This window comes from Benincasa hispida, chromosome 12 (genome assembly GCF_027475165.1).
Source record: "Benincasa hispida cultivar pf3 chromosome 12, pf3_genome.v1.1, whole genome shotgun sequence".
Taxonomy (NCBI): Eukaryota; Viridiplantae; Streptophyta; class Magnoliopsida; order Cucurbitales; family Cucurbitaceae; genus Benincasa; species Benincasa hispida.
Genome location: NC_143489.1, coordinates 14,539,246 through 14,555,517, shown reverse-complemented (window position 1 = coordinate 14,555,517; position 16,272 = coordinate 14,539,246). Strand labels below are relative to the sequence as shown.

The following is a 16,272-nucleotide window of genomic DNA, read 5'->3' as shown; positions in this document are numbered from 1 at the left end:
TTTGGGGTTGTGATAACATTTTGAAATACATGTTATTGTTGCCTTTTACTTAGAATAATGAGGATAGAATAGGCAAATATGCGCTGATTAGGCTAGGAATTCATGTTGAATATTATACTTGCACTGAAATGCACTAAAGTTTCCCGTTGACTGTATATCATGAGTAAATTGTGCCAAAAGTGTCTACTTTGCAGTTGATTGCAAGACTTCATTTCATGCGCTGAACTCCTACCCAACAAACAAACAATTGGTCGCATGCCTCTGGATCTTTGATCCTGTACCAGCGATCTTATGTCAAGCTTCCAGAATGTTGATTATGATTGATGTGCCGACATTTTCACCTACTGCAATAGATGAAAATGACTAATCAGAGTGGGAATTCCAACAACTGCTAGCGCACGGCTCTATAAATAGAGCCTTGATGCCCAGGAGAAGAGACACATATACACATATGCATAGAGAGAGACTTTGAGATTTTAATGAGAGAACTTCCATCTTCTAAACTCATCCCGATTCATCATCGAAGCTTTGCTAGAGCAATAGTCTGAGAGGGCCTTCTCCTTGCACACAACCATTGTATCCCCAGAAGCCTTGCCATCCATCTATTAGAAGCAAGAAATTGCTAACAACTGTTTCCTTTTACTTCTTTACTATTTTTTTTTTGTTGCATTATATTAAGTTTAAGAAATTATTCATTTTGTAAACAACTATTCTATCTTCATCTTATTATTATCATGGTTATCTTTATCATCTTCTCCATCTCTACCTTCATTTACTCTTCTAACATGAGTAACTAATCTTCGTGGGGTAAGAGGGAAGGTTAATGCCATGAACTAAGCTTATTCTGTAAAAGTTATTCTGTTTGCTTAATGTATGATTATTTAAATGTTTACCTATGTTCACTGATTTAGTCAAGTAGCTATAACTAACTGCCTGATAGGGTAAGTAGTTGTTAATTTCATTAAACAAAGTAAGAAGTATTTCTAGAGATAGAAATAATCTACAAAGTAAGAAGTATTTCTAGAGATAGAAATAATCTTGTGCTCAAGGCAACAACATTCAGGCATCATAGAAATATGATCAGTGTGGTTGGCCACCGAAAGGTGTGTAATGAATAGAAGTTGCGAGCCAAGATTAAATTTTAAGTTGAAGCTTAGGGATGAGGCATTGATTTTCCAAAACCCTGATTTCTACATATATTTCTCACATGTTAAGGCTGTCGCATTACTTAAGTTTTCTCATAATCATTTTTAAAGCAATCTCTATAAGTTTAGATATTTACATCGTATAGCTTAGTTAATCACATGCTTTCAATTTCACTCTATTAGCATTCGTTTCACTGCATTCACATATTTATCTAGCATTCTTAGTATAAAATCCCCATGTTTGACCTTGGGTCACCCGAGAAATTTGTTATCTTGTTATACTTGCGAAGAGAACAAGAAAACTTGTGACTAGCACATGATTGACTACAAACTTGTGACTAGCACATGATTGACTACAGCTGAGTGCATAACATAACATCACATATATATCATAGTGTAGTTCACGATTGATGCATTTAGAAACCAACACATTCCTTAATGTCAGTGAAGTACCCCACATCATTCCCAACGAGTAGGATACCGTCCATATAAAGTACTAGAAAGCTACTTTATCGTTGATGATTTTCTTGTAGATACAAAGTTCATCAATGTTTTGATCAAAACCAAAAGATTTGATCGTTGTATCAAATCTAATCTTCCAAGATCTGGATGCCTGTTTCAACTCATAAATGGATCGATTCAGCTTGCAAAATTTTTGCTCCTGACCTTGAGTTATGAACCCCTTGGGCTGAGACATAAAGATATTCTCTTCAAGATTGTCATTCAGAAAAGCAGTCTTGACATCCATTTACCATATCTTATATTCATAATATATGGTTATGGACAAGAGAATTCTTATGACTTAAGCATGGCAATAGGGAAAAAAGTTTCCTCATTGTCAACCCCTTCCCTCTGGTAACCCTTTACTACAAGTCTAGCTTTAAAAATTTGTACCTTTCTAGTTACATCTCTCTTTCTTCTATAGATCCATTTGCACCCTATGGGTTTTACCCCTTCAAATGGATCTACAAGATCCTATATTGAATTGGAGTACATAGACTCCGTTCCAAAGTCCATGACTTTTACCCATTTGTCATTGTCTACGTCATTCATTGCAATTTTATAGGACAATGGATTCTCAACACCATCATCTGGTATAACAACCTGAGTTTTAGTTAAACATAAGTAGCGGTCAGGTTGTATCACAATCCTCCCACTGCGTCGAGGCACTATCAATGATTGAGAAGGACAAGACTGACTTGAAGTGTTGGCTTCTTCATTAACTCTTGTTGAAGGACCAGTTGCATCAACAACCTTTTTTTTTCTTCAATAGCTTTACTTAATACTATTTTGCTTCATTGTTTATGATCTCTCATGTATTCTTCTTAAAAAAAATGTAGCATTTGTCGATACGAACACTTTATTTTCTTGAGGGTCATAGAATAAACCACCTCTCGTTTCCTTAGGGTAGCCAACAAATTGGCATAATCTTGAACGAGTTTCCAACTTCTTAGGATTTGTCACTAACACATATGCACGACAACCCTAGATTCTGAAGTAACGTAAACTTGATTTATGCCCCCTTCACAACTTGAAAGGTGTTTCAGAAACACTCTTCGAGGGAACATTGTTCAAGATGTGAGCTGTAGTCTCTACTATATACCCCCAAAACGAATTAGGCGATTAAGCATAGCGCATTATAGAATGAACCATATCTAATAAGATTCTATTTCTCCTTTTTGATACACTACTGTTGAGGTATATCAAGTGCTAAGAGTTAGGATTGAATTCCATGTTCTACCATATAGTCCTTGAATTCTAAATCGATGTACTCTCCACTCAGATCAAATCAAAGTGTTTTAATTTTTTTACCTAATAGGTTTTCAACTTCAGCCTTATACTCTTTGAACTTTTCAAAGGATTCAGACTTTATTCTATTAGGTGTAAATAACCATACCTTGAAAAATCATATATGAAAGAAATGAAGTATTCATACCCTCCTCTACCTTTTACATTCATTGGACTAAAAAGATCCAAATGTATGAGCTCTAAGGGCTTTTTGGCTCTATAACATTTTCCATTAAAAAGTCTTTTAGTCATTTTTCCTTCAAGACAGGATTCACATGGGCGTAATGAATCATCTTCTAACTTGTTTAGAAGTCCATTCTTTACCAATATCCCATACCTATCGATATTTATGTGGCCTAATCTCAAATGCTAAAGATACGCATCATTGTTACTTGGAGAAATTCTTCGTCTTTTTGTTTGAATACTAGCAGTTTTTAAAATCTCATGATTTAAAAGTGCTTTTGATTCAATTGGTCTTAACACGTATAAGTTATCTTGTAGTTTAGCTGAACAAATAGTCTTACCATTTTTCATAATAAACACTTAATTTGAATTTAAAAGAAACAGAGTACGATTGTTCAATTAATTAGGAAATAGAAATAAAGATTCCTCCTCGTTTTAGGAACAATGTATAAGTTTTCTAAAAACAAAAATCTACTTCCAAAAAATAAGTTAGCAGCTCCCACTGCACCAGTTGAAATGACGTCTCTCGTTCCAACTTTGAGCGTCATTTCACCATCTTCGAGCTACTAGAAAGAACTAATTCCTTGTAAAGAAAAACAAATGTGATCAATAGTTCGTAAATCAAGTATCCATGCATCATGGTTATTTTCCATTAAACAAGTTTCCAAAACAAGTAAATCATTTTTACCTTCTTTCTCTTTCTTCTTCTCAGGAAGGTACTTGGGGCAATTGTATTTCTAGTAACCATCCACATTACAGTGGAAGCATTTGCCCTTATCAACCTTAGCTTCGTTCTTTCCTTTCTCAACAGTGGAAGCCTTCCCCTTCCCTTATTTCTTTTTCTGTATGTTTTTAGAACCAGAGGTTGAAGGAATAGACTTAGTTCCAGAGGATGAACCCTTATGGAACTTTTTGGAATGGTAACACTTGCCTCTCCTTCTACTGGTCCCTTACCTTTCATAAGGGGCTAAAAAGTCTATAACTCATTTAGAAGAGTAGTCAGATTATACTGTATATTGTTCATAACCACATGTCTATGAAATTAAAGAAAACTCTTCAGAAGAGATTCTAAAATAAAGGACACTTGACTCTACTCATTGATGACCACACGGTTCATTTCAACGACATTGAACTGGACCATCAGGTTGAGAATATCTTCTCTCGCTGATTGAATTTCTTTCAAGCGAACATTGTAAATGTATTTAAGAGCCTTGTGTCGGATCTGAATGGACGGTTGTCCAAACATCTCCTGGAAGGACTCCATGATCTGACCTGTAGACATCATGGTCTCATGCTTCTTGGTAAGAATGTCAGATAGACTTGCCAAAATGTAGAACGTCCAATGGTCATAAGCATTCTTCAATGCTTGGGATGTATTTTGAGCGGGGACTGGGACATTCCTCCGTCAAACTAGAATCGTATTAAGGTTAGATTCCCAAGTCGCATAATTTTCACTAGTTAAATTCTCATTTTTAAGCAAAGATATGATTGTGGAAGACATGCTAAAACATATAACAATCAATTGACCTTATTAGTTATATTTGTCATAAGCCATTACTTAATAATCCATTCAATTTAGCAAAAATATATGTAATCATTGAACCCTAATTAAACTATTGATTTTTTTTTTTTTTGTAACGATACTTCAGTGGTTTAAAGTAATAGCCACCGAAGGGTGATAAGCTATTCCTCCGCTGAATTTAGAGACAATCTCAGTCAATCACTAACACCAGAATAACTTTTATTCCTATAGTTTTTATCTACCATTGTTTCGGTCAATGATTGATTAAATAACTTAATTCATCCTATAAATGTGACCCTCCCATTTTCGAATCCCAAAGGTATACTTCAACAGGCTACCGAAGGAAAAGACAACTTTTGAAGATTAATATAAGCAACCCTAACCATTACTAGAGTTTACATCGTTCCGACCCTTATGATCAAGCTTTTCGAAGGGATGGTCGCCCCAGTATGACACGCAAGCAGACCATATGAATCTCATGATGCACCCTAATGAAGAAAACCGTAGGATACATTGACACGCGTCCCTCTCTCACTTACTATGAACACTTTCTCCATTCACCTTGTTATTGACTCATACAAATACTTTCCGAAGGGAGACCACGCCTCGGGTGGCACGAAGCCGAGCATGAATCTCACGGTGTGAACTCTTGAAAATGTGAGAGCTGAAATTTGACATATCACATATTGATATCTCCCACTAAATTATTCTAATATTTTTAGGATTTTATTATACTTAATTAAAACCTAGGTAATGAATTTATCTAAGTTCTTTTAAATTTTCTCAATATAACATTTATATCGAATAATTTAACAATACTTTATTTCATTTATTAAACTTTTTTAATAAAATCGATCATTTATTGCATGCTTATAAAATATTTGCTCAATTCACCTTCTAGGTTGATTTGCAAGTGGAGGTGTTCCATTTCTATCAACTTAAATACCCTCTTCTAGAAGAACCTTCCTTAGACAAAGGTCCATTATGGACAATTATTTTATAAATTTAATCTTTTAATTAAATTCATTTTAATCTTATTAAAACAAATTAAAAAAAAAATTAACCTATTCCTAATCTCATTAAAAAAATATAAGTCTAACTTGATTAATTTTAAACTATTTAAAAATAATTTGAAAACATGTTTGCATACAACTCTTGATTATAGATTTTAAACTATCTCATTAAAAGTATAACACTTATATTTTAGTGCTTTATTAAAACCTATAAATTAGTATCTAAAGACATCGATTAAAATACAACAATTATATTTATCTAAGTAATGTCATGCTCAAGGCAAATTCAATTTTCATTTGATAAATATAAAAATTCTATGAATCATTCATGAAAAACAAGTATTCACATACATCATTCCACAATTTATTATAACAATTTTAGTGTATAGTATGATGCATGGACATGCTTATGTTAATTATACATCACTAACATAACACTTATATCATGATGCATGAGCATGCTAATTTAATCATGCATCTATAAAATATAACCCTTATATTTAATTATGATACATGTACATCTTTATCCTAAGTTGGGTATTTTTTTTAATCTATATGACATACAATATGTAATATGAATTCAAAATTAATTTAAACATACATCCAATGCATAATTAAATTAAACAGCAAAAATTGGACCAATTTTGGCATCCTAATGCAAAAAATAATTGGTTAAATTAATATAACTATTATATTAATTTAATTAATTAGAAAAAAATTAAAAAAATACAAAAGGAATTAAGGTAAACAGCTTCAACCGCATCATCCTCGTGTGCCACCAACACTCCGTTAGTATTCAGAGCATTGCAATGCAAACGAGCAGTGTTGCAACACTATGATTATGATGCGTTGCGTCTGCCTCTCAGTGTTGCAACGCTGCAATAACAGTTGTGATGCTGATTGGTAGAATGTTGTTGTTCTCCTCGTTCTCGGCTATGAACTTGCCCCGAACACTTCCGTTTCTTCCCAATCTCCTCAGCAACCGTTGCTCTTTTGATCGACACGGACTTATAGACTCGAAGCAATAATTAAATTGTCCAAAAAATACAACGGGCCCTTACAATTTAATCAAATTAAAACTAATCTACGTGCCAAAATAAAAAATATCCAATCTTGTAAACCGACATTTAAACATTCCAAATGCAAAATATTAAACCCACCTATAAACTGATTTTATTTCAAAAAATATGAAGAACGTGGATGCAAGAAATTGGCTCTAATAAAAATTTAAGGGATCAAATCCCGTAGTGAAAGTGTTGCGAACATCTTGCATCCCACAATTGAATTTTTATATAAACAAATTCAGTATGCTAAAACAATAATATAAACATGTAATATAGCTTGCTTTAGGGAAAAAAATTAGAATCGTTCTTACCTTTGTAGATTCCCAAGCTTCATGAACAATCTTCTCAAGTTCTAATGAACAGGTCCTTCAAGGATCTTAATCACGAAAGATTTCTTGAACAATTTCAAACACTACTACGAGAGTAACCTCGTTTTTCTCCAGGATTCCAATAGAGGGATAGGTGGTATCAAACTATTGGGAGAAGGAAAGGAGAAAATGGTTTTGGAGAGTAAAGAGGATTTTCTTTGTGGCTTACGAAAAATTTTGCACAATAACACTTGTGCATTGTGTATTGTTAGTGTGTCCCAAAGAGGCCATAGTGAGGTTTTTATATAGAGAAGAGTCAAGCTCTTTTCCTAATCCTTTTCCTATTTCAATTTTTCACAATTAATTAATTAAATAACACTTATTTAATTAATTAACACAACTAAATAATACTTACTTAATTTAATTCGTACATTAATTAAATAATTATTTATACATTAAATTCAATTTAATGTGTATATATATATATTTATATATATATTTAATTATCATAAAAATCGTATGTATATGTGATACCTTTCTATTAATTAATTCTTTGTAAATCTAATTCTTTTGAATTAATTAATTGAATCTTATTCAAATATTACGTTCTAATTTAATTTGAATTATAGATCATATCCATAATCAATTATATATTAATCACATTAGTATATGATTTCCTCAAATTAATTCGAACAATTCAAATCATCATTCTTAAATATCCTTTAATGAGCTAACAAGGGGACTTGGTGGACCTGTAGATCAGAAGCTCCAACGATATGAGATTAATTAGCTAAACTCATTAACCAAGTTAATCAATATTCGTCGATTGTGGGTACATTCTACTAAAGACCCGCAGCTGCACTCTTCTCACTATAAATATATTTTTGTGTCCACGGATATAGACGAATAACAGTAAGGTAGTCCTTCACGAGTGTTTGTAACTCCAATAGGGTCAAATTACCATTTTACCCTTGGGTTACCTCTGACTCCTTAAGTACAAATGCTCCTCTAATGAACAACATGTTTATGATCCAACCAATAAATAGAAACTCTCTCAAGCTAGTGAGAAGGTAAGGCCGTTTGCTCAAGTCTTGGAGACACTACTGAGGGGAACACTCATCTACTTACCCTTAAGATGAGAAGGAGTGAATTCATTTTGTATTATTAAGTTCTTAGCTTCCACTCGGCTTTGTCCTCAAAATGGTAGGCATATTGGGTCGGCGAACTGGCCACACCCATACAAATCAAAAGACAATCCATCGTGAATAAAAGTTCATAATATACTCAAGATTAAGACTATGTTACCTAGGTCATCCTATTAAAGTAGGAACCTAAATAGTTAACAACATTACATCTAGTGCTTACTATTTCGTGGTCTAGTCTTATACAAACTCATTGCATAGGATACCACCACTCATATGTCAACTACACGAACGCGTTGGATAATTGAATTTGTATCAAATACAAAGTGGGTCGTATCCATAGTGTTACTAGGATAAGGTACGCAGCTTATCTCTATACTATAGACCTTTCATGCTGTATCTTGAACATTGATCACATATAGTTCAAGACTCATAAGATAACCTTGGATGTTAGTTTTTGGATTTAAAGTTATTAAGACAAAAATAAACAAATAACACAAACAATAACATTTATTGAATTAACATTTATAACTCTTTATTGATGACGATCAATTAATAGCGTTTACTATCTACGAGTTTTAGGCCATAAAACCCAACAGAATCAACATTTGTCTCTAACTGAAGGAACTTTTCTTGCGAACCCCTTGTGTGTAGAAGTACAATTGTTGTACTACAATACTTAACAAACACGAGACCTGACATCACTTACATTGTGAATCATCTAAGTTAAATCCTCAAATGTCCAACGGATGTTTATTGGCAAGCGGTGAAACACCTACTTCGTTATATAAATGGCATAAAACACATTGGTTTAGACATTCAATCTAGCTCAGACCTCTCCATCTCAACCTTTTTAGATGTTGATTGGGTTGCAAACATCAATGACCGGAAGTCCATAGTAGCATACTGTGTCTTTCTTGGCAATAGTTTTGTGTCTTGGTCCTCCAAAAAGTAGTCTGTAGTTGTTCGATCAAGTACAAAATCTGAATATTGGGCCTCAGTTCATGCTTCAGTAGAAATAATTGGTTAGGAAAGAATCCTGATTGGTAGAGGACCACCACTCTAATTGTGTCATCTATACTTTCAATTATTCTTTATTATTTATTTCTTGCCCAATTCATTTAGGGTTTTCCCTTGTATGGAGGTAATAAATTCATTGAAAATCATCGAGCAATTCTTTGTTTTCACCCTTAATTGCATTTGCAACAACTTCGATCAATCTTACACTAGAAAATGGGCCATTTGGGAAAAATAGACCAATTTGTGTATTAGCCCACAATGCTTCACTCACAGATAAAGCAGAGTTAGTTGTCAACGCATATAGGCGAGGCAAGAGATTAAAAAGAGCTTCATTTTGTGTCTAATTGTGTTACCAAAATAGTGTGTTGTTGCCCCTGAATATTAGTGCCTCGTTAGGTTTACCATTCTTAGATATGATCTCAATTTTTTTTAGATTATCCATCTAGATATTGAATTGATTTATTTTAAACATCGAGTTTTGAATTTTTGTTTAGAAAAACAAAATACACTACAAAATTTTCTCGATAATGAATGAAAACTAGCATGACAATATAATCGATGTGTGAAAAATGAAACGTAAAAATGGTGATATTTACAATATCAAAATCTTGTAAATTGACGTGGAAGCAAATGTATAAAAGTTGAGTTTCTTTTTTGGACAAAATACTCAAGAAGTTGGGATTAGGAGGTACACTAAAATATCTCAACTTGGTTGACATATCCCAATACAAATGAACTAAATATTAGATGATAACCACAATTAAACATATCATGTTTAACCTTCCATTTATTCTTTCACTTTGAGTTTTTTTTTTTTTTTTTTCCTTAGGATCATTAACCAAAGCTTAAAAATAATGTGCTGAATTCAATATTTAAAATCTCAATGTTCTAACAGAAATATTGAGGTGTTAATTTTACAGAAATGTTGTTGAAAATATTAATAAAATATTGATATTTATGGATATTTTTAGAAAAATTATAAAAATAAAAAAATTTGAAAGGTAAATTCAAAATAGTAAAGGGTAATTGCAATGGGAAAATTAAAAGGATATTGTCCTTTTAGAAACTATTTAGGAAAATATTGTTGTTTTCAAATTATTTGTAAAAATATTATTTTTTTTAAAAAAAAATAAGTCGAGGGTTCACAATTCGACCAAGGTAGGTCTAATTTTGAACCCTCGACCTTACCCTTTCGCTTTTCCAAGGTTTCCATTATTATTTTGAGAGAGAGTGAGATTATGAGAGAGATTATAAGAGAGAGCGAGATTTTGAGAGATTTTCATTATTATTTTGAGAGAGAGCGACATTATGAGAGAGATTATGAGAGAGAGCGAGATTTTGAGAGAGAACGAGAATTTGAGAGAGAGCGAGATTTTGAGAGCGAGAGCGAGAGCGAGAGAGAGGTAGCGAGATTTTTATAGAGAGCGAGAGTACACTCCAATTTTTGGGTCATCCGTACAAATGTCCCTTTTTTTTCTTTTTTAATTATTACACATTGATCTTCTTCTTTCTTTATTATTTTTTTTAATTTTTCATTTTATAAAAACAATTTCTAAAAATATTTTATTATTTTATTTAAAATCTAAAAAGAATAAATTAAAAAAATAATCTCATAAAAATAAAAGAGAGAGAAAGCGAGAGCGAGATTTTGAGCGAGAGCAAGAGCGATATAGCGAGATTTTGATAGAGAGCGAGAGTACACTTCAATTTTTGGGTCATCCGTACAAATTTCTCTTTTTCTTTTCTTTTTTAATTATTACACATTGTCCTTCTTCTTTCTTTCTTCCTTTTTTTTTTTTAATTTTCCATTTTATAAAAACAATTTCTAAAAATATTTTATTATTTTATTTAAACTCTAAAAAGAATAAATTAAAAAAAATAATATCTCATAAAAATGTAAATTAAATATCTCATTTATATAAAAATAATTACAAAAATCAATGTGTCCCACAAGGCAGATGTCGTCGATTTCGAGCTGGTTGTCGTCGTCGACTTCGAACTTGAGATTGCTCGAGTTCTTCTTGATGTTGCTCTGGTACCTTTGCAGGCGCTTCATAATATAAATATTCATTATGCTCTCCACGACCTCGACCATGTCCATGCACATATGAAGACGAAGACCAGCCTCTGAGTCCTAATGTCCTGAACCAAATGTTAGCATCATCATCATCGGACTAACATAATCAGTTTGACTCTGCGTTTGCATCATAGGGGACAACTCTTCCACATTATGTGCAATCTCATCAAACTCATCCTTTTCCCGAACATGTCCTCTACGTCTAAGAGCTGGTGAAGGAATAATAGGTATATCGTACATATAATGAATTTCCTCCATATAGCTTTGGTTGTCACTATATATAGCAAAAACCTGGTTCGGATCATTCACAACCTCACGGAGTCTACTGTTTTTCGATCTGTGTGAATTATAAAACAATTAGACAATATTTAAAATTAATTTAAATTAAAAATAATTAGATAATATTCATTCATTTACCAGATGACCCACAGCTGCTCTCGAACGAGTGACGTAGCGGCTTGTGATATTATTATACCAATGAATATATTTTGGAGTGACATCAGTGTCAAACTGTTCAAGAGAAACCCCCACTGCAATAAACCTTGCACGATAGTGCCATCGCACTACCAAATGTGCAAATTTTTCGGACTAATCTCCAATCCTTAGGTCAATATCATGCAGTACGGGTTTAGTATTACAAGGCGATGAGACATCCTGCTGAAAACCAAATTGTCTCATCATCCTGTCAGGAAGATGCCACTCACCAATGTGAAAACATATGAGATGACTCATCGTCCGCCATATGTTTTGACCATTCGTACAAAAATTAGACAAAGTATGCATAATAATTTTGTACAACTCCCAAATAACCTGAAACACAAAATATTATATTAGAGAATATTAAAGACAAATACAATAAAAATGTGTATAAAATAATCAATTAGGTTCAGTGTAATGTACCTGTTCACGTTGAAGCAGATCAAATATGTATCTATATTGGCTGACTACATGTGTGGCTGTCCTAGTCACACAAAATTTGTCTTTCTACCTAAATTTTTAAATTGATAATTTAGAATTTAAATTAACTAGATCAGTGATATAAAAATTAAATCGAATTAAAACAACATACCGAGAACCGTAGGCTCGTTCAACTAACTGAGTGTCATTAACATGTTGTAGTTGTGGAGCCATTGTTGGAAATCGCTCCCAAGCCCATAGTTGCAAAAGCATGAGAGGCCCAACTATCTCTCGAATCTCAGGTCTTGTTACTTTGCATAGTTGTGTATACAACCATGCGAAGCATGCTCCACCCCACGAATACCGCCCCGCATCATGGAGGTTAGCTAACAGTGGCAGGAACATCAAGTGAACAAAATGACTTGATTTATCTGAAAACAGACTTCCATCCATCATTTCTAGTATATATGCTCGCGCATATCTTATGACGGTTTCCTCATCTGCATCATCTGTGAGCTCACGAAATTGTGTTCCTAACCATCTTAAACTTAACCTCAATCTTTTAATCTTGTCGACAGGTGGGGTCGCACCGAGGTACAGTTGACAAACTTCTAACCAGTCATCGTACATCACTCCAGTGACCGGCTCACCGTCAACAGGTAACCCCAACAACATTTCTATGTCTTGTAGAGTGATAGTGCATTCTTCAACAAACATATGAAATGTATGCGTCTCAGGCTTCCATCTCTCAACCAAAGCTGTGATCAGATGCCAGTCCAACTGAATAAATCCTAATATGGCAACCCCATAGAATCTAGATGTGCCCAGTAGCGGTAGTATTCGAGGGTGGAGCGGGATAGTGCACTGGAGAACTACTTCTCGACGCTTGCAAGATATTTCTCCAGTAGTACGATCTCACCATACAACAGATGATCGATGAATGGACTAGTCGTACAAAACATTGGGATCAACAGGTCCTGGGTTTAAAGCCATGATCTGAAAAAAAAATATTTATTTCTCAATTAAAAAAATATTTGTTTCTCAATTAGAAGAATAATGACAACTTAATTAGAAGAATAATGTACAACTTAATTAGAAGAATACTGTACAACTTAATTAAAAGAATAATGTACAAGTTAATTAAAAGAATAATATACAAGTTAATTAAACGAATAATGTACAAGTTAATTAAAATAATAATGTACAACTTTTTTGTATTAATCATATTACCACTTGTAAACAACAAAAATCTCAAGCATTTCCCTGCTTCTAAAAAAAAAAAAAAAAAGACAAACATCAATTTTTTGTATTATACTTTTATAAGAAGTATATTAAAAAAATATTAAATTTTTAGTTTATAAACACAAACTTTTTAAGTTTTATGAACATCAACTTTTTAAACATAACAATAAATTAAACTTTTTATAACTATTTTTAAACATAACAATAAATTAAACTTTTTATAACTATTTTTAAAAATAACAACAAATTAAACTTTTCAAATTAAAATAACAACAAATTAAACTCAATCTCGCTCTCGCTCACAATCTCGCTCTCTCAACTCTCAATCTTGCTCTCTCTTACAATCTCACTCTCAATCTCGCTCTTTCTTACAATCTCGCTCCCTCTTACAATCTCGTTCAGAATCTCGCTCTCTCTTACAATTCAAAATTCTGTTATTGTTGTTATTTTTTCATTAATAATTATTAATGCTTTTTTTCTCATTGGTTATGTATATAATATATATATATATATATATATATATTTCTATGGAAAGTAAATAAAGTGAAGACAATTATGAGCGAGATCCTCAAGCTTTTCTTTAACAAACTGTCTTCCTAGCGATGCTCACGAGATTCAGCCTACATTTCTAGCGAGATTCCCTTCTAGAGCGAGATCCCCATCACAAAATTAACGAGATTTCCTTCTAGAGCGAGATCCTCATCACAAAATTAGTTTAACCCACTTATCTTCCTTGTCGAGGGTTGAAGTTTCAACTTATGTATGTCGAAACTTCAACCCTCGACAACCCTAATATACATATTATTTCCAAGTTTTTCTTTGTTTGTCGAGTTCTCAACTTTCGACCTCTATATTAATCGAATCCTCAACCCTCGACTTCTAGCCTCGAACTCCCAAAACAACAATATTTCTCTAATAAGTTTCAAAACAACAATATTTCTCTAATAAGTTTTGAAAACAATAATATTATTATTAAAGGTCCAATTGCAATTGGTAGCATTTTTAGGAATAATAATCAAATGTATAACATAATTTAAAAAGAATTGCCAAATATAGACAAGTCTATTAGCGATAGACTTCTATCGTTGATAGACTCTTATTAGTGATATGGTCTATCACTAATAGACTGCTACCAATAATATGGTCTATCACTGATAGACTATATAAATTTGGCCGTATTTGCAATTTTTTTTACGTTATGTTATATTTGCTAACTTTGGGTCTAATGTCTATATTTGCAATTGTCCCTAAATAAAACACTTTTATGACTTTCAAACAAGTTAACATGTCTATGAACTTCAAACAAGTTAATAATGACATTTTATTACTTATTTTTTATGACTCGTGTATTTTTCTATGTTATATTGAAAATATCAATTCACTTTATGTCGATGTCGAAGCCATAGAAATGTAGAAGTATCGATAAAAATATTGGCATGTTTTGGAAATTTAATACTCTAGTTAAACTAGAAGTTTACTTTGGTTCACAACTTGTTGGCTTGTGTGTTTTAAAGCTGTAGAAATCTTAAAAAACAAATATACAAGACAACAATCAGTAATCGAATCCACCAATTTGGAAAAACTTTATTGAAGAACTATTAAAAAATAAAAAGAACCAATGAAACCAATTCTACAACCCAGAATTAAGAGTTGTAAATTAAGAAAACATAGAACCATAAGACATCAAAACATTCGAGAATTCAACAAAGGGAAACACTTATGAAAATCAGCATTGGAATCCATTGGGAAGATTCTTCTTGCAGACATTAAGGAGCAAGCTGAGGTGGAGAGGGATTTTAAGCTTGTTGCCCAAAACGCTAGCCTTGATGGCAGTGCAAAGGCAGACAGCAGCTTCAAGATCAGCAAGGCCTTCAACCAAGGTGCAGCATGGGGTCACCGGGGGCTTGCCGATGGTAAGGTCGACGAGCCCACCGAGGAGCTTGGCGCATACGCCGATTTTAAGGGTATCCTTAGGACACTTTCCATAGCCAGAGGAAGGGGTTGGCTTTGTGGGCGGGCATGGCTTAGGCTTGGGTGGGGCAGGGACATAGCAATTGTCACAAGCTGAGACAAGGGAGAAGAAAAGAAGATTGAGAGAAAGGAGGATAGCAAGAGAGGCTGTAGCTTTGGAAGCCATTAGGGTTTTTGTTTTTCTTTTCTAAGAAGGGTCTCTCTTGGAAGTTGAGGGATTGGTGGTGGGAGAAAGGGGAGAGATTGGGTGGGATTTTATAGGGGTTAGGGAAGGGAGGGTGAGGAAGGAAGAGATGATTTGTGAATATTAAATAATATGATACCAATAGTTATATTCTATTATTATGATTATTGGGTGACCCATGTGTGGTCTCTTGAGATTTTAGCTGGCAGGTTTTAACGATGAAGCTAAAAAATTTATGCAAAGTTTTGGACATTTCTGAATAAATTACAAGTACACATTTTTTTTAATCCTGTCTCAGCTCATATTTTGTGAGTGTATAATTGCAAATGGAAGTATTGATTCGATCCAAAACTCAAAAGAGGATAACAAATTTTCTTGTAGGTCAGGGCTTTGTAAACACCTACCAAGCCTCGCTTGGGATATTGGGTTTTATATTTACTATGGGTGCCCCACTTACATCGTGTAGTTTCACAACTATATATGGAACAGTTGTAAATATAAACATTAGACCTAAAATATTTGTAGATATAACATAATGTAAAAATAAATTATAAATATGATCAAATTTAAATAATCTATCAGTGATAAACCATATCACTGGTAAAAGTTTATCAACAATAAAGGTCCATCGCTATAGACTTGTCTATATTTACAATTTTTTTAAATGATATTATACACTTAATTATTATTTCTAAAAATGCTATCAATTACCATTA

General features: G+C 33.1%; 2 pseudogenes; both read right to left on the bottom strand.

Moving 5' to 3' along the window:
- Positions 1-11,122: 11,122 nt before the first annotated feature.
- LOC150031794 (serine/threonine-protein phosphatase 7 long form homolog) lies at positions 11,123-13,152 on the bottom strand (annotated as a pseudogene).
- Positions 13,153-14,957: 1,805 nt separating this feature from the next.
- On the bottom strand, positions 14,958-15,588 carry LOC120068146 (14 kDa proline-rich protein DC2.15 pseudogene; annotated as a pseudogene).
- Positions 15,589-16,272: the final 684 nt, after the last annotated feature.